The following is a 19,812-nucleotide window of genomic DNA, read 5'->3' on the forward strand; positions in this document are numbered from 1 at the left end:
CATTGGATTTGATAATCTCTCCTCACATCTTGCCTTGTGGAATTGTGGTGGAGGTAGAAAATAGATTCTAACAGGCTGGGGGCAGCAGGGTAGGATACAGATTGTAAAGCCAGTATGGATGACCAAATGACCATTTTGATTCAGTTTAGCTGGGAGAGGATTCAGAAAGCACTGGTAGGTAACAGACCCATGGGGTCAGGCTAAAACAGTCGTTCTATTTGTATACCCCACGTGCTTCCACATTGAACTGCTGACCCCATTCCAATATCGAGGCTTTGTCTGTGGCTGAGAAGTAGTGCACTACTAGGTCTATGAAATCTCTGGTAAAAAAAAAAATAAAACACCACCGGGCCTGTCATAGTAACCCATGCCAGAGCAAACTGTGTCCCCAAACCATTGCCTGGCCTCTGTGCCCGTAGGCTGCTGGCACTGAAGTAGCTTGCGCAGTGGAAAAAAACAAACAAAAAAAAACCAACCAACCAACCAAACAAAAACTCTTATTATATCTATTTTTTAGATAGTTTTAAGATGTTTGAGAGTCATGTTTTAATTCCCCCATCCCTGCAGTGAAATGTTATGTTCCTTTCTGGAAAACCTTTGGGAGTCATCAGTTATCCTCTGCCACAGTTAAATAAGTGATGTCCTTTGCTGTCGGCTCGAGCAGGGGATGATGTCCTGTGACTCATGCGTTCTCATTCACAGCACGTTGAGCAATGCACTTGGTGCTAGTGCCTAATAAAGCATGCTGAGGATGTTGTCACTGAGCTTGAATTTTCCTCAATGGGGCTGAAAAATGTCACCACACATTTTTCTTCGTGCAACACTCTGAGACACTTCTCAATGAAATATTTTTTTCCTTTATTATGTTTAGAATGGTGTCTTCTCTAGCTTAGAATTGCATTTTGCTGCTGGGTATTTATCTCTGATTCTGAGTTGTATTTTTAGTGTTGCTTTTGTTCTTTCTTTTTTCTTTTTCCCCAACAAAGAACTTCTTGGAAGGTGTTTCATCCCTGTCTCCCTCCACACTACCTTAAGGAAGCCAGAAGCCATGCATAGTGCAACTTACGATGCGGACATTGGCTCTGATGAGAGGCCACAGTGCCACAGCCCTCAGAAGGGCAAAGGCTTAGCTCCCTGGATAGATTGCTCCTTGTTCCCACCACACTAATTAATTGTCATCTCGGAAGGCAATGAGACCAATTGTTCCGGCATTGCCCTGGCCAAGCTGACTCTGGAAGAGGCAGCGAGCTGCCAGCTTTTCTGCTGTTGGCCAGGAATCTGTATCCCAACAGTCTGTCAGGGGAAACAAGCCAATTTGGGGTTTGAAATGCTGCTTCAGAGATGCAAGCAATGGAGTTGCTTGTTAAGAGAACTGCACCCTAAGACTCTAGCAAAATAGCTTGATCTGTGAGAGTGGTTTGAATTCCGACACATGAAAGTATGTACTTTGCTTGAGAAGTGAAAATTGCCCTACTCAAGTGGGCTTATGAGTCCCCTTTGCCACTTAGCTTGTCCTGAACTTAAAATCTTTGTTCTTTACTTTCAACTCTACTGAGGAGGAGGAATGTGGTGTTAATAGATGTGAAAGCTCTGTAGAAGATGTTGGTGGACACATCGGAGTGATTTTAAGACTCTTGGCAGTGGCTTCACAATGGTCCCAAAGAGACAGGGGCAGGTGGGGCTGTTCGCATTGCTCCGGATGGAAAAGTGAAGCAGAAAACCACTTATGTGATTTGTCTCAGGTCCTGCATAGCTGGCTGAAATCTAGAGCATCCAACATGACTACGTTATTTAACACCTAAAATGACATGGCCTTGAAGTGACAGAACTGAAATGGGCAGATACTCACTTCAGCTCAGGGCTGCTGCTATCAGAGTGCCTTTGTGCAAATGGAAAAGGCATCTCTAGGCCCCATGGGCAGGCACATTACACAAAGTTGCTTCTTCCTGACTAACCAAGGCACACAGCTTGGTGAGCAAAATGCTGGCTGGTTCCAGGCCCCAGGTTGATCTCCACCATACTTCCCTTTGCACAAGGCCCAAAATGCACAGCCACAGAGGGAGGCTTTACATAGACATTTGCTTTGACAGTAGACTAGTTCATAGATATTTGTTTGTAGCCAGTTGACCAAATCCTTATTTTATCTCCCCACTTTTCATTCCCAAGGTAAAAAATAAAGTTCATCTATCAAAAAACTAATTGTAAGTACCCCACCTTAACAGTATTCTTAAGGAACTCTATTTGTTTAACCACTTTTCTCTCCCTGTAAATTATACTACCCACCCTTCCTTTTTGATATCTGCTGTAGCAAATTGTAAGGCAAAACTCTGCCCACAGGACGTGGTCTTTAAAGGAGTCATTTCCTCTTCCATCTCCTCCAGGCCATTCCCATCATGTTTTTTGTGGCACTGGCAACAGGAAGGCACACTGAATAGCAGCGCTGAAAAGGCACTTTGTTGTTTATGTTATTACTGTGGGTTTGTCTCTGCCTAATAATTAGTGTTTCCGGCTTTCTGAATTTATTTGCCAAAATATTTGCAGGAATTTCGTGAACAAATAAGGGATGGTTTTAGACAAAACTGACCACTGCCTTGCAAGGCTGAGCAAGGGATGTTTCTAGACATAATAGACCACTGCCTTGCAAGGCTGAGCAAACTCCTAGCTGGCTAAGTTTTTTTTAGATGGATTTGCTCAAGGAAAGATTATCCTAGTAAAGGAAACTCTTTAAATCACTGATCTGGCATTGGTGCTATCTCAGCGACCACAGTTCCAGGAAGGTCGAAGTATTCCAGTGTTCCTTTCAGGACAGGGTAGGTCATTGCTGAGGGGTGGAGAGTTCTTGGGTACCACTGGCTAGTCCTGTCTGAATTCCCTCCTGGTGAAGTTCGTGAGCCCCAGCTTCCTCATCTGTAACATGGGATAATCATATTTGTCTGGTCTGGCTCATAGAATTGTGGTTGAGGGTTAAATGAAAGAAAATGTATGTAGGAGTATTTTGCTAATTCTAAAATATTACAAAAATGTTATTTGTGTTAGACTCCAAGGATGCTGTTCTCTATGGGAGGATTAACCAAGGAGAGAACCTTATTCACTATATTTAGGTTAAAAGGGACATACTTCACTCTCTCTTGCATTTTCTCCTCACGTAAAGGAGAAATAAGATGATAAACAGTTCAGCCATCTCCCTGGCCCCTTCCCCACCTACCTTGCCCATCTAACTGGTTCCCTCTCTGCCTTGTTCTTTTGAGGAAGTCCTGGCCTACCAGGATTGCCCATATTTCTGTGGGCAATCACACACCCATAAGGACCATCCTGCTTCATTCTTCTTTTTACCTATCATAATCAGCCTTTCCCAACCAGCTTGTTTTTCTAGCTGGGCAAAAATAACTCAAATCCCTACAAGTGTGCAGGTTAATGGAGCCGGCAGGGTAAGGAATTGATGGAACTGAAGCAGGCAGAAAGTGCTTGCCCCTACGAAGGGGCAGCCACTGATTGGCTACAGCCAGCTCTTCCCTTGTGGAATTGAGTGCCCTGACTTGCCTTGCATCTCTTGACTTTTCAAGAGAAGGCAGAAATCAGGATTTTTATGGGAAATTTCCTGATTTTTAATGTTGGAAGCTGTTACAATATTTAAAAAATTATATTATGCAAATCAACAGAGCGAGGCCAAACAGCACTTTGTGAACTGTGTTTTGCCTGCAGATGTCTGGTTTGTGATCATCTTCAGGTCTGAGCACAAGTGTGGCTTATTTCCTCAAGGATATTATACACTGGATGCAGTGTTCAGCTAGAGCATCGCCTCCTGGCCTGCCTCTGACTCTCTCTAGTTTCACTTGGTCACATTTCTCTTTGATATGTTGTACCGTGGCTCCCACTTTAAGCAACAACTCTTTCTTTAGTTGATGGTGACATTTTTTGGGACCCTCTTATCTATACCAGCCTTGGCCTTTCTGCTCGCCGGGTCCCTGTGCTAGGCCCTCCAAGATACCACCCTTTCTTCAAGCCGAGTGATGATTGCCCATGCCAGTCACTCTCTGTCGATTGCAGATTGTTTATACTGTGTAAATTTTTGCAATAAGAGTCTTTGCTACTTTTAGTGTTTCTGAATGAGTAGTTCATCTTTCTGATTATAAAGGGATAGTTGTGAGACTCTGAAGAAGGATGGATATAAGCCTTAATTCCAAGTTCTACAGTGAACTTGGAATTATGTCTCTTAAAGTGACTTTGGGGGCTCGTATGAGAATATAACCCTGCTCAGAAGAAATTATTTTTAAAATAATATCCACAAAGGAACTGGTTAGATTTTCTAATGTGTTCTCTAGATGTTTACCAATGATACCTACATTTTTTTCTTGACGCTAGGTAGATTGTAAGGAATTTCCATTATTCCATCTCAAGTTTACAATGAAATAATATGCTGAAGCAATTCACCACCAAGAGTTCTGTTTAAAAAAGGAAGTCCCAGCTCCAACTTAGGTTCAACAATTGCTCCTGACACTTGCCAATGGCTCATTATAAGAAACAAACAATAGACGTTACCATTGGAGAGAGAAATGCAATACGATTTTAGATTTTCTGACAAAAAGTAGAGCCGAGAGCTCCTGCAAAAATTGATTGTTTTTAAAATCTCCAGTTCTTTGAGTTACATTTCCAACAGTTACAGTTTTGAAATGGTTTTTAAAAAAAGTAATTTCATGTTAGAGTAGTACTTTGTAGTTTAGAAACTTTCATATGTAGTATTTCACTTCATCCCCATAGTTTTGTAATGAGATAAGTAAAATAGTTTTCTTAAAAAAGATTTCCAATTTTGTTTTATACATTAAAAATTGCAGATTCCCATAACTTTGGAAGGCTAAGGCGGGAGGATCACCTGAGGTCAGGAGTTCGAGACCAGACTGGCCAACATGGTGAAACCCTGTCTTTACTAAAAATACAAAAAATTAGCTGGGCGTGGTTACGGGCACCTGTAATCCTAGCTACTTAGGCTGAAGCAGGAGAATTGCTTAAACCAATGAGGCAGAGGTTACAGCGAGCCGAGATCATGCCATTGGACTCCAGCCTGGGTGACGAGTGAAACTCTGTCTCAAAAAATAAAAAAATAGGCAGATTCAGAGATGTTAAATAATTTTCTCAAGGACACACAGCAGGTAGTATATTGAAATTCTGATTCACATCTTCCATTTTTAATTTCTTCCTACAATTTGTTATTTTCAGAATGTTAGGGATTCATCTTATACTTAGAAGCTGGTTGAAGCTTGGAATCTTATGATTAGAATTTATTCTGATGGTTTATTTTATTCCTATATTTGTCTCTGGTTAAAACACATATGTCACTGGGTGAAATAATATAAAGAACAGTCCTTTAAACTCATATAATGGATTTTTTATTTCTAGACATGATTTTAATGGAGGAATGACCCAAAGCAGATAGGGTTGTTGAAGAGAACAGGGGGCCCCTTCATGGCTTCTTTCAGTTTGCCTTGATCTTGTCCTCTTGCCCAGGGGTGGGATCATTATTTTAGAGGTGAAGTCCTTGATAGTTTCCAATGTTTTGTGCCAGATGAAGGCTTAAAGGGACCAATTCGTGCACTACAACCTCTGGGAAATAAACTGTCATGATAACTTGAGATTGGTATTCTGTTTTAAATCCTAGGAACTCCCAACCTGGAATTTTGTAAGTTACCCCAAAAAGAAATTGAGGCCAGTCCTGGAAGAAGCGTCCTTTACTGTCTCTTTGACAGGTCGCGTTAGAGTAATTTGGCACCTATTGGATTTTGCCAGAATGGTGGGGTGTGGTCAGCATAGGAAGTTTCTGAGTTGTTAAGGGCCTGGTATGATAATGCCAGACACAATCCTCTGAGCCACAGACCCATCCAGGCCCTTAATTAAAGGCCCTGAGATGGAACTGCAAATGGAAGCTAAGGGTTTTAGGTGGCTTAGTCTGATGAGTAAGCCGTGACTGACCCCACACAGAAAACATGCCCAGGAATAGTTGTTTGAATGTGTTACAAAGAAATTACACAGTGACCTGGAAATTCATATCCATGTTTATAGGTTCATTATATTTCCAAACAGACCTTTAGGTTCCCTGTAGACTTCCTTTTTACTTCCACCTTGAAAACCAATTTCAGAATAAATGGTTCCCCTGACACTAGTTTCCTTTGACTTCCTAGGGCAATTGTGCCAAACTACTCTCTATCCAAGGGGTCAGGGTTCATCCCACCCATGCTTCTGCACAAAACAGAAGCTAGTGATTCTTATCTAGGAAGACTGACAGCTGGTGTGCCCTCCATAAACAACAAATCATCACACAATTATCTGGAATCACTTTGGTGGGCTGTGTAAAAGGAATAAAGAAATTATTTTACTTGGCCTTGACCTCCCAGGAAAACCAGGCCAGCCCTACAAGGACTCTCACCTTAGTTAGCACTCTTCTGCTCACTCCCTCTGTCCCTGCCTCCACAGCTTCCTTGCTGTCTTTAAGACAGGTTAGCCTCCCTCCTGCCTAATGCTCAACGCATCTACCTGTCTTCCCCTGGATATCTGCATGGCTCAAGGTGGAGGAAGCAGGCCAGCAGGAGGAATGGGGAAATGATCACATGTTTTGTTTCAGTGCCACATTAATGTTTAAGGATGGGTTAGATTGATCTTAGCTAATGATATCTAACTTTTATAAGATCTAGTTTTTAAGTCTTTCAAATTGTATTATTAAGAAGGCAATAATGCATTAAAATATAATCCAATTACACATACCTTAGTCTTTTTGTGCTTTTATTTCTGTATATATATATTTTTTTTTTTGCAGATATCCGAAACAAAAGGTTTGAGATAAAAGACTTTATGATCTGTCATTTGAGCCCCTTCAGTAGGGATGGAAAGACTGGGATTGAGGAAATGTGGATCAGTGTGGTGCCTCTGTTAATGGATATCTTTGCATTGAGGTTATATCTAGAATTCTAGGAGCCTGGCAGAAGGTGCATATACCCACCGGAGCCTTGTAAAAGATGCGTATGCTCATCAAAATATCCCAAGGTTCCAAAAGCCATCTCAACTTTAGTTAGGCCATATGCCTGGAGGTCCCTGATGCCGCAGAGGTGCAATTCAGCCAAGACTGAGAGAACCCCAGCATGGGAAACCAGGAGAATGTCTCAGTGTCTCAGCATCCCCAGCCTTGGAGAGCATGCTGTAAGCAAAATGACCTATATTTCTCCACAACTCTGTCTCTCTTATCAGTCTTCAGCAAATCACCTCTAAAACATAGCAAATAGAAATCAGAATTCAAAAAGTATCTTTTCTCTAAAACAAGGTTGTTTTCCATTCCTAAATTTTAATTGAGGTTCCTTCTACATTCCACCCAGTAGCATGTCTGAACTGGTTTTGATGAAAGCCAATTTATTTTCTCAGCCAAGGAATGTTGTTTGTCAGTTCTTTACCCTTCTGCTCACATGGTACCATCAAGATTGATCAGGCCGTAAAGAGGGAGCTTGGTTGATGGTTTCAGTTCAGCTTTCCTTACTATGAATAGAGCCTTGAAGCCCGAGTGGTAGTTCCCATCCCAGTGCAAGGCAGTAGTTACTCCCATCCTTTCCTAATAATGGCTAGGGTTAGAGTTGAAGAAAGCCAGAATAGGGGATGGGAGTTGCAGCTCTGATGACAGCTCTCTGTGAAGGGAAGACAGTCAAGGAGTTCACCTTAATATAATTTCTTGAGGCAGAGAACTCCCCCTAGAGGGACTTGATTTAAACTAAACTTCTAGGCCACATAGTTATTAACTAATTTCTAAGCTATACACCTGCAGAGAAGTGAGAAGGTTATTCTCATTTTTAATATTTTGGCATAGATCATACAAAGTTTTGTGGTAACCAAAACTGAAGCCATGCTTTTGGGCAGCAGAGGGCACTCCCAAACTTGAAGACACAGAAGAGACATGCTTTACCTTACCAAAAAACCACTGAACCTCTCTGCAAGAACTTACTTATGACTCAGTTTCTCCTTTTTTTAAGAATAAAACTTGAGTATTAAGGATGGTGCCTACTCAGAGTCTTCATGTATAGAAAGTGGTTGGTCCTGTGTCAGAGGACTTCGACCAGTGCCAAACTGTGTCTTGCATAGTTTACATATTATTTGTTTCACTTACTCATTTATGTGTTTATGTATAATAGTTGGGCACAACCCTTGATAAGTCTAAAATAATAATGATTTTTATAGCTTCATTTTATGTAAATATCCTAGGATGCAACTAAGTTGAAGGCAAAGAGGGAAGAAGAACCTTAAAATATAACACATACTTGGAGAAATAAACCTGAAAGGAACATTTATACCAAATTGCAGTGGTTTTGTCCAATTTATTGTGAGAAAATTGCCGAATACTGATTGTTCCACTGCCAATCATTTCTCTGTGGCCGTGCTGTTTTAAATATATAATGAGAGCTTTGGGCTTTTTTTTCTCCCCTTTGCCCTTGCAGGAAATGTCAATGTAAAATTTGACTCAGGTGTGAGATGCTGGATAATTTCTTTTTTTTTTTTTTGAGATGAGTCTTGTCTCACTATATCACCCAGGCTGGAGTGCAGTGGTGCAATCTCGGCTCACTGCAACCTCTGCTTCCTGGGTTCAAGCAGTTCTCTTGCCTCAGCCTCCCAAGTAGCTGGGACTACAGGTGTGTGGCACCATGCCTGGCTAATTTTTTGTATTTTTGGTAGAGACGGGGTTTCACCACGTTAGCCAGGATGGTCTTAATTTCCTGACCTTGTGATCCACCTGCCTTGGCCTCCCGAAGTGCTGGGATTACAGGCATGACCCACTGTGCCTGGCTGATAATTTTTTATTTAAATACTTCCAGTGTCTATTTTTTAGTGCAAGTCTCTCACCACAAATCACTTAAGAAAGTTCTCTAATATATGTGTTATATGTTCAGTTTTCTTTTTTTCTTTTATAGGTAAGCATAAACTGCCACGGGGGCAGAAAATATTACTGAAAATTCTTTTTGTGTGTGTTTGTGCTTCAATACAATTTGGTTATGCTGAGTATTTTTTTTAAACATGAATACATAGGCATGATATCTGGGCTTCACATGTAACAGCATGAGCTCAGCAGTGACTGGTAGAGGGAGTGCTGTTTCTTTTACCATCTGTTCTCCCCAGAGTCCAATTAATACTCCTCGTATAGTGCTCAGGAGTATGGCCTATTGGCCTGCTTTCCCTACCTGTGTCCTTTTTCTCTCTCTCCAGTGCTCTCCCACAAGAAGATTATGAATTGTGACCCTGAGCTCAGATAAAGGAACTGCACCACCATCTCAAGGTCTATGCCCAAATCGTCATCTTCTTACACCTTCCCTTGAAACAAGTACATTGTCATGACCTAGGCTATAAAATTCACAATGGAAGACTGATAATTCATTTATTTTTTGTTTTAAAATATTTTATTTATATGTAAGACCAAACATAGTGTATATGTTATAAAACAATCAAAATGTACCCGGGTGCCTTGGCTCATGCCTGTAATCCCAACACATTGTGAGGCCAAGGCAGGTGGATCATCTGAGGTCAGGAGTTCCAGACCAGCCTGACCAACATGGTGAAACCCCGTCTTTACTAAAAATACAAAAATTAGTTGGGTGTGGTGGTGCTGATCTATAATCTCAGCTACTTGGGAGGCTGAGGCAGAATTGCTTGAACCTGGAATACAGAGGTTGCAGTAAGCCAGGATCCTGCCACTACACTGGAGCCTGGGCAACAAAGTGAGACTCCATCTGAAAAAAAATCAAATGCACACATCTGCACCAAATACCCATTCAAGAATGAGAACAGAGATAATAACTTGCACCCACCTATATGCTAGTTTATTTATTGTTTTTTTAAAGGAGGTAATGTTCTATTTAGAAGTATACAGATTATTTCATATCACCAGACTGTTTCTTTAGAAAAGCCATTATTCAGTCAACCATTTACTGAATACACTGTGCATCTAAAATGACAGAGGAAGAATTGTTACATTTTCTTAAAAAAATGAAACATGTACTTTTGAGCATTTGCAGAGGAAAACGTCCAGGCTCCCAGACAGGAAAAATGAATTAAAGATGAATCACTGAGTCATTTGGAAAGGTTATACTCTCCATTTGCCTGTGAAGAAAATAAAACACAGTCAAATGTTGCACTTGGCCCTCTGAGAAATCTCAGAAGTGTTAAGAAACAAAGCTCTCTGTCATCATAACTTGGGGACATGAATGCTAAAGTATTAGGGAAGGCATTTTTGGGTTAATGTTCTAATGAAATACATAGTTCTTGTGTATTTTTCAGCACTTAACCCACTTAGAATCTTTTAACCCACTATGGAGTAAAGTTTTTATTTTTAATTAGAAAGCTTCTACCCACCTAAATTTAATCCAAGTTAAAGTAGAGCCACTCTAGCCATCAACCCGAACCTTCTTGCCCTTGTGGTTATTTCTAGTTCTTGGAGCCTTGTTCAAGTTACGGCCCATGTGATGCTTCAGGGCAGGCAGCACATGCCACTTCTCTATCGCTGGCAGTGCCAGGAGGATTTCAGTACCACAGGGCAGCACATACTGGAAAGCAAAACGTTACCTTTTCCAGGAAACCTTTATTTAAAGTCAAATGGGGAGTCTGAAGGCTGTAATTCAGATGTGTCAAACTTCTTACCCTTTTCTTTGCAGTATACTTAGCCCAGGACTTAGGGTTACTAGTAGAAGTCTCTGGATAAAGTCGAGAGATATAATGATTTATGGATAGCAGAAATTATCGTATCAACCCTACTTTAATTGTCTCAGACATGCAAATGAAGGATTATCTGAAATAAAACAGTTTTTGAATGACCATCCCATTTTACTATAAAAGTTGAAGCTCTTGATCAGTCAAGTCTAACTTCTAGTTTTGGTTAAAACATGGTTCAGTAAGAACTTTGATTATTCACCAGCTGCTTTAGCAGCTCACGACATTGTTGTTCACCACAAGTCCTGGGGGGAAAGGAGAGATGGAGTCTCAGAACTGGAAGTGGAGGTTCTACTGGAGGCATTAGGGAAGGAGAAGAGGCAGTCGCCAGCCCAGCCAATATGGACCACAACGAAGAAGATTGTGAAGAGGGTACCGTATGAGTACTCTTCTCTTAATGAAGAGTCAGCTCTCAGAAATTAAAGTTTGGGTTTTTTTTTTTTTAATTGTACATTTTTTATTTTTCCTCATAAGAGTCACTAAGACTATCTAGAAATCATCTTCTCTTCAGAGTTGCCATTAAAATCTCAGCTATACCCAAGTGAAAATTGTTAGGGTTCTTTGTTGTTGTTGTTGTTGTTGTTTTTGAAACTGAGTTTTGCTCTTGTTGCCCAGGCTGGAGTGCAATGGCATGATATTGGTTCACCACATCCTCTATCCTCCCAGGTTCAAGTGATTCTTGGGCCTCAGCTTCTTGAGTATCTGGGATTATGTGCCACCACACCCACCTAATTTTTGTATTATTATTAGAGACAGAGTTTCTCCATGGTTTTCAGGCTGGTATCGAACTCCCAACCTCAGGTGATCCACCCACCTGGGCCTCCCAGAGTTCTGGGGTTGCAGATGTGAGCCACAGCGCCTGGCCGGGTTCTCCTTTTAATGTATGGATTTATATATATTAAATGCACAAGTAATGTAGCTGTTTATAGACAAATCAGAAAAAGCTGCAGCAAGTATCAATTTAAAAATTAATGCCTATGGTCAAGCCCCGGTGACTCATACCTATTATCTCAGCACTTTGGGAGGCTGAGGCTGGCAGATCAGCTGAGGCCAGGAGTTCAACACCAGCTTGGCTAACATGGTGGAACCCCGTTTCTACTAAAAATACAAAATATTAGTTGTGGTGGCATGTGCCTGTAGTTCCAGCTACTCAGGAGGCTGAGGCAGGAGGATCACTTGAATTGGAGAGGCAGAGGTTGCAGTGATCCAAGATTGCACCACTGCACTCCAGCCTGAGCGACAGAGCAAGACTCCATCTCAAAAAAAAAATTTTTTTAAATCACTCAGTATCTCACTGGGTATAATTACTCTTAACATTTTGCTATATTTCTTTTAGGAATTTATTCCACATAGGTTTGAAAATAAAAGCAGTGTTTTGCTATTTTACAGTCTATTTGTTCCAGTACTACATTTTTAGCATCTTTCATGCCAATATATTTAGAAGTCATTTTGATGTAATTTTTTTTTTAGAATAATTTTATTCCCTTCTTGGAAAATGGTACACTGTTTTGTTTGTTTGTTTGTTTTTTAATCATATGACAAAACAGCTTTTTAAAAAATCTATATTTTGAAACCAAGTCTCACTCTGTTGCCCAGGCTACAGTACAGTGGCGCAGTCTTGGCTCACTGCAGCCTCTACTTCCTGGTTTCAAGTGATTCTCCTGCTTCAGCCTCCTGAGTAGCTGGGATTACAGGAGAGCACCACCATGCCTGGCTAATTTTTTGTATTTTTAGTAGAGATGGGGGTCTCGCCATGTTGGCCAGCTTGGTCTTGAACTCCTGACCTCAGGTGATCTGCCCCCGTTGGCCTCCCAAAGTGCTGTGATTATAGGCGTGAGCCACTGTACCTGGCCAGAAACAGCTTTTAAAAGTTATTCCGCTTCTGAGAAACAGCTGTCATCAGCATTAGGCTAATATCATTCCAGATGAATAGAGAGAAAGACTGATTAACTTATGTCTTTCCATGTAAATTTATATATGTTACTTAATTTTACTTGAACTAAGAAGTAGTAGAAAGAGATTCAGGAGACCCTGAAGAAAAGACACTCAATTTCATACGTTGGTTTCTTCTCATAAGAAATTAATTCTTAAAAGTTTCTCCTACAATTACAAGATTATAGAGGACATCATAATTTTGAAGTCACTACATTTCTTTAAACTGCTCATTCAGTTGAAGACTCATTTACTCAGTGCTATGAAAGACAGAAAAATAGAAAACTTTTATATCCTATCCCTCCTTCACCCTCCCTTCAATATATGATTATATTAATATTTTTACACTGTCAACTATTTAAACATAATTTTCACAATTGAATTTTAGTTGTATAGATACAGGATTTAATACTAATTTAAATGGATATAGTTTAATAGTAATAGTTATCTATGATATAAATATATGATAGTTCAGATACTACTATATTCAGCAGATACAAGATTTACTACTAGTTCTTTTCTCCATTTTTAAACATCTTGTGGGTTTGATTTTGTTGTTTTAAGAATGGTTGATGCCTTCTTGCCTGTTGAGAATCTTTGCTGAGTTCTCTTCTTACTTGTACCCCAGTGTCTTCCAGCATTGATAATTAGAAGACAAGGGCCAATAAGACTTTTCTTCCCTAGAACCTGGTTTGCTTTTCTGCCTAGAGATTTGGTGTATAATTTAAAAGAAGAAATAGATTATTTCAAACAGAATACAATTGCCTAAACAATGTTGTTTTCTCTGCTCTAAAGAATCTTTTGTAAGCATGTCTGTATTTTCAATATGAAAGTTCACTGCTAAGGAAAGAAGTCCTACAACTTTCTTATTCCTGCTGGGAATTTGACCAAGTAGCACAGTTAGGGAATAACTGAAAGGATGTTGGATTTTCTTGGAATTGGAGGAGAGATCTTTGACAGACCTGAGAGGGCTTTTATTCATAGGGAGTAGGAAATAAGGATGTTTTGAGGAAAAAAATTAGGAGAAGGTTTGCAGGCCTAATTTGCTGCACCTGATGACTTCCTACCAGATTCACAAGTTTCCTAAGTATACTTGTTTAGATAGGTTATTTTGGCCATAAGTTTAGTGCAGATTTAGTAGTGAATGTTCAAATTTCAGATATTTTTTCTTTCTTCTTCATTTTTCTTAGTTCCTTAAAATCATCTTACTAGAAAGACTGTTATAATCACTTTCGGAAACATTCCCATTATACCAATAACCTAGAGTTTCTATCTTCAGCTTTTTTATACAAAATACACACACAAATAACTTTTTCTTGTGTCTCTATTATTGGTGTATTTTTATGAGGTGGGCGCTCTGGAGCCAGCTTTACTTGGTTAAATCTTGGCTCTGCCATTCTTAGGCAAGTTATGTATCAATCCTCCTCCGCCCCATTTCGGTTTTCTCAGCTATAAATGGATCTAATAGTAGTAGCTACCTTATATGGTGGTTGTGTAGATTTAATGCATACTTTGTGTGAAGTGCTTAGAATGGTGCCTGCCTAGCACACAGTCCATGCTCAATCAAAGATAGCTATTTTTTCTGTCGTTACTATATATGATTATACATATATGATTTTATGCTGCATAACATTTTTCTCTACTTGGTTCAAGATGGCCCTATGAATATTCTTATCCAAGTATTTTAAATCATTTGGATTTAAAGTATTAGATTTCCTCTCCTTACTAACCATTTCTTTCTAGTCTGAAGAGTTAGCAGCAGCTGCATAAATATAAGGTCATTGTTTTTTGTCTTGGTTGAAGTTTAGTCATTACTTAACAACTTGAAAAAGAAATACCACCACCCAGAACAGTAGATTATCTGTGGTTTTTCTCTCCACGATTTCAGTTACTTGTGGTCAAACAGAGTCCAAACATATTAAATGAAAAAATTCAGAAATAAACAGTTTTTACGTTTTAAAGTGCATAGTATTCTGCGTATTGTGATAAAATCTGGCCCTATCCCACCTCACCCTGCCCAGGGTGTGAATCAGCCCTTTGCCCAGTGTGTCCATGCTGCATAGTTATGTATGTATAGGAAAAAGCATATACTAGGATTTGGTATTGTCTGTGGTTTCAGGCATCCACTGGGGTCCTTGATGCATCTCCCTCAGTTAAGGGAGAGGTACTGTAATATGTTGTGCTGATCTAAAGTTGAAAACTCAACCAATATAATTACAACATTTGTCTATGTAGTTCTCTTGAAATTCATTGAATTCAAAGACCTGAAAATAGATCTTTGCTATTCTCCTTTCCATAGTTAAATTTTTTAAAAACACAGATTGGGGAAGAAGCATTGGGTTTTGTCTCTGGAGAACTGTTTTTACTGCCGTGTACACAGGAAGAAAGTTCCTGATAATCTTATGGAAATGTCAGACATGACTACCTTTCTGGTACCTACAGGCAGCTCTTGCTCCCACCAGCATCCAGGCTGGGAATCTGATTGCTTCAGGACATTTTAAACAACTGTGGGCAAGGCTTTGTCCTCAAAGTAAGATTTGCAATTTCTTCTAAAATCAACCAGGGTTACAGAATATGATGCTTTAAATTTGGCTAATTACGTGGAACCCTACAGTATTCTGTTAAAAAAAGAAAGAATAGTGTATTTGAAAGAACAGTCCCCAATTTTAAGAATTCTATAACAAAAACCATTCGAGCTATAGAATCTCAATTCAGGTTGGCCTAAAGATATAAAATCATATCTGTTCAGACTCATAAACCTTAAACAAATGAGTAAAAAAGCAATATGCTACTTTATTTAACAGTTCATTTCTTTTGTCATAATTAATCTCTCAGTAGCCAGGGTTTCTTGAAAATGGTTGTAAACTACAAGAGAAGGATAAGGAGGTGCAAAATATTATAACTGAGCTCCCTCCATCAAAGCCCACCTGCTGTGCATTTAAGGGCCAAGACTAAAATCTCAAGCTGCTCTATTTCAGCATTCACAAATATATACTCGTAGTGTGACACTAAGTCATTATTGTGTAATTATTATTACCTATTTCTTATTTTAATACTTTGAGAAATTTAGACATTGAATTTCTAAAACTGATGATATTTATTGGTATACAATACCCAATTTCTAACTGTATGATTACATATTTTAAAATATTTTTCTCTATGTTAAAAACCTCAACACCATTTCCATGTGGTTTTAATTTTGTCAGACTGTAGGAATTTTGGAAAGTCTCTTTGCCTACATGTTGGAAGAAAATATTTTTTCCGGAACAGCCAAGTCTTTCATACTTTAACTATTGGATCAGCTTCTTCTCGTGTAGAGTGTGTATTTCTACAAAAGAAAGGATGGAAACTGTAGGATTTACAGAAAACATTTGCAGTTTGCCTTATTGAGCAAAGTGCCTGCTTAGCAATATAGAATGCAGGATTAAAAATAGGTGTGTGTATGACCAGACTAATTTCCTGAAGAGGAAATGGAGCATGCTTGCTTCCTTGCTCTCCAAGGCCACTCTTACATCATACGCAAGATATTTTATAAGAAAACTTGTCAGTTCCCACTTTATCTTCAGCACAAGCATCTGAGCAAGTGGAAACTAAACTTTAAGCATAGGATACATTTGTATTTTCAAGAATGGCTTAGTGTCTACACATAGCCAAAGGCAGAAATATGAACTAGACAGCCCTAGAAAGCAACAAGAAGTTTTTTCCCATTCACCGTGGGGACTTGTCATTAACCTAAAGTGGCTGAGTGCCAACTTACCAGTTGCTTACTTTGTACTTTAGAGCCGCACAGGTACCTGAAACATAGGCATTCAGAACTAGCTAAGGGACTCCCCTTAGGGAATTAGACTGCCCAAGGGAGAGAGATGCTGCTACCCTTTGGGGAAGGTCTAGCTAGGAGATGATACTTTAAAAAATAAAATAGGCTGGGCGCAGTCTACCAGCATTTTGGGAGGCCGAGGTGGGCAGATCACTTGAGGTCAGGAGTTCGAGACCAACCTGGCCAACATGGTGAAACCCTGTCTCTACCAAAAATACAAAAATTAGCCAGTCATGGCAGTGCATGCCTGTAGTCCCAGCTGTGCTTGGGAGGCTGAGGCAGGAGAATCGTTTGAATCTGGAAGGTGGAAGTTGCAGTGAGTTAAGATCACACCATTGCACTCCAGCCTGGGAGATAGAGCAAGAGTCCGTCTCAATAAAAAATGAAGCAAGAACAGCACAAGGCAGTATATAATGAGTTGTTAAGTTACGTAGCACATGATGCAAATGCTATTGAAAGTCAGGGAAGAGAAGTGTCTGAGCTGGTACAGTTAATGCCTTTCCTTCAGGCCTACAGTTAGTCTGGGCAGTGAAAATTGAAAAGGCCAACTTGTGAGTGGATGCAGCTTGTGTGTGTTTGGTCACTGGCCTACAGCTGGGTTGTAGCTCCCTCTCTTCCCTTGGATTAGGGCCTTGTGCAGTGAATAACCTCATAACAATGTGACCACACTCACCCAGCCTCCTCCTCTGAGGCACTCTGAACACTCTTCCTCATCTGATTTAAGTGTTCAGATAGACATGTGAATAGCTCCCAGAAGGATTTGCATAGATCCCCGGTATATACATTTAGGAGGATACTTTTTAACTGAACCCATCGTTGTTTAGTGTCCTTCCTTTTGTTATTTGTTTTCAGATCTTTCCAACCATTTGCCTCTTGGTATCTCCTAATATGCCTGCCACAGTGCTGTGCACAAACTACATGCTTAGATAGATATTAAATAAAGTGTTTCACACATAATAACCCATAAATGATGAAGAGAATAATGTTAAAGGATATTTTACAACACTGGGAAATATGCATTCAGTTAACCTTACTGAGGAGGAGGTCAGATGATAACTGCTTGTTATAGATTTGATTACTATCAAGGTCATATTTTTAGGGATTTCTTTGGTGCTTTTCTAAATACACAATTTAATGGTAGCTTTATAGATGCTGTGGTTTCTCACCCAGATAAAATATTATGCTGCCATACACTTTGACTCAAGCATCTCCTGCTTCCATCCTCTTCCAAGTGTACCACTTTAGTTTCTTCCCACCCTGTAGTGTAGGACCTCAGTACAGTACATGTAGCTCTACAGAGCTGGATATCTAGTTTGTATCATAACATTCAAACCAGACCACTTTGTGAATATTTGAAGCAAGAGCTTTGTTACTGGACATCTGGATTTAAGGAAAAATAAAGTGTCCTCATAGATGAAAGTTAGCCTAGATTTACTTTGTTCATTTTCCAGCTCCTCTCTATTATCAATTAGCAAACAGGAAGCAAGTCATTTCCAGTACAATAGGCAGAAGAGTTGTATGTGATGGGTACAGTATGGAGAATATTAAGAATCTTGATACTTGATTTTACTTTTTATTTTCTGTCTGAATTTTCATTCAGATTTTTGTGCCCCATATTGAAAAACAGAAAACCATTGGAAAAGCCAAAAAAAAAAAAAAAAAAAAAAAAGAAAGAAAAAGAAAAGTGCTCTAATCTCTCCAAAGGATGTCTTTGACCTACATGTGCTATATCCTGAGTTACCCAGAGCAGAGGCACCTCAGGTGAGAGGAGCACATGACACTGAGCCAGGGGAGGATTATTCTGCTGGTTAACGCATTATGAGAAGGAACTGGTAAGGGCAATTGCATACAACTAGTTTAGGTCACATGAGACTCTGTCACTTTTAGAAAACTGAAGGTCAGGTATATAGATACATAAAAGTGGTCATGAATACTTACTACCTGCAGCTCATAGATTTCCTTAAAGATTTTCATTTAAGGGTAAAATTTCACTCTATGATCAGATAAGATGTATTCTCTGTATACCAGTGTCCATTATATCACATGGGCATTTTTATAGGCACAGTAATATTAAGGTCAAGATGTTTAGTGATTCTAGCAACAAAAGCAAACATTAATACATGGACTATAAGACATAATTCTATCACATTGAAAGCATGTGTCTTCTGGTGCACAGGATGCTGTCTAGTAGTTTTGCACTGTACTGTATTTAACAGAGACTTTTTATAAGTACAGTGATAATAATTTTTACGCTTCTAGTGGGTTCTAGATGCTAGAACACAATATCAATGATATGAATGATGGTTTATATTGCATGGGTGAAAATCAATCCTCCTGATTTTGTAGTGGGATACTACTGAATACCCAGGGTAGACTGACAATTAAACTGCATATGGTCCTAACTTTTTGAATTATGCATTCCATCAATAAAAGTATTTTGGCTTTTATTAAAATTCTATGGATGAAATTTTTGAATACTTTGTGATATGAAACATTTTAATTTTTTAAAAAGATTGATTATTTGTGACACATTAATCCACTGATCTGGTAAGATAAGTTCAGTTTAAGTCAGTACTTTTAATGTCACATAAATAAGACGTCACACAAGATATGTAGTTATAAATGGAAGGAACATTACTAGCTGTGCTTACTACGTCATGATACTCTTTCAATCTTATTAATCAATTATGGAAAGGGTTTTAATTGAAATTTTGCCAGTAAATGTTCATCTTCACTTATGTCAGCTGTTCTTTCAAACTAACTGAAAGATATTACATTATTCATGTTTAACAAATGGTTAAAAACCCCACTTAAACTTTGTCTGTAAAGGACTTTTTTTCAAGTTTTACAAGTTTACACATAGATCAGTGTGTGTGTGGGGTGGGGGGTGGGTATAACACTTTAATAGTAGTTTTGACAGCAAAATCACACCACAATGGAAACATATCCAAATATTCAATTTCAAAATGCTCTTTTTGCAGCACAGGTTTTCTAGCAATTGCTTTCCCACTCATTGTTGAAATGCTTTTTGGCCTTGAAGGGATAGATTAAATATATTCATACAGAAATCTCTGCCAGATAGGCTGCTACTTCAGCCCCGTGTCTTGATAACGACAACAACAAAAAAGGTCGGCATATTTGGAACACTACCATTTTGTAAAAGAAAAATGTGTTTTTTAAGTTATCTTTAGGTTACTCAGTTCTTTTTTTTTTTTTTTTTTTTTGAGATGGAGTTTCGCTCTTGTTACCCAGGCTGGAGTGCAATGGTGCGATCTTGGCTCACCGCAACCTCCACCTCCTGGGTTCAGGCAATTCTCCTGCCTCAGCCTCCCTAGTAG

At 39.2% G+C, this 19,812-nt stretch overlaps 1 protein-coding gene and 1 pseudogene across 2 annotated transcripts in view; both read left to right on the forward strand.

Annotated features, from left to right (window-relative positions):
- GNAQ (G protein subunit alpha q) overlaps positions 1-19,812 on the forward strand; it is a 333,551-nt gene that overhangs the window by 184,537 nt on the left and 129,202 nt on the right. The window lies entirely within an intron of this gene.
- Positions 298-449, forward strand: LOC118148412 (small nucleolar RNA SNORA42/SNORA80 family; annotated as a pseudogene).

This window comes from Callithrix jacchus, chromosome 1 (genome assembly GCF_049354715.1).
Source record: "Callithrix jacchus isolate 240 chromosome 1, calJac240_pri, whole genome shotgun sequence".
NCBI classification, from domain to species: domain Eukaryota; kingdom Metazoa; phylum Chordata; class Mammalia; order Primates; family Cebidae; genus Callithrix; species Callithrix jacchus.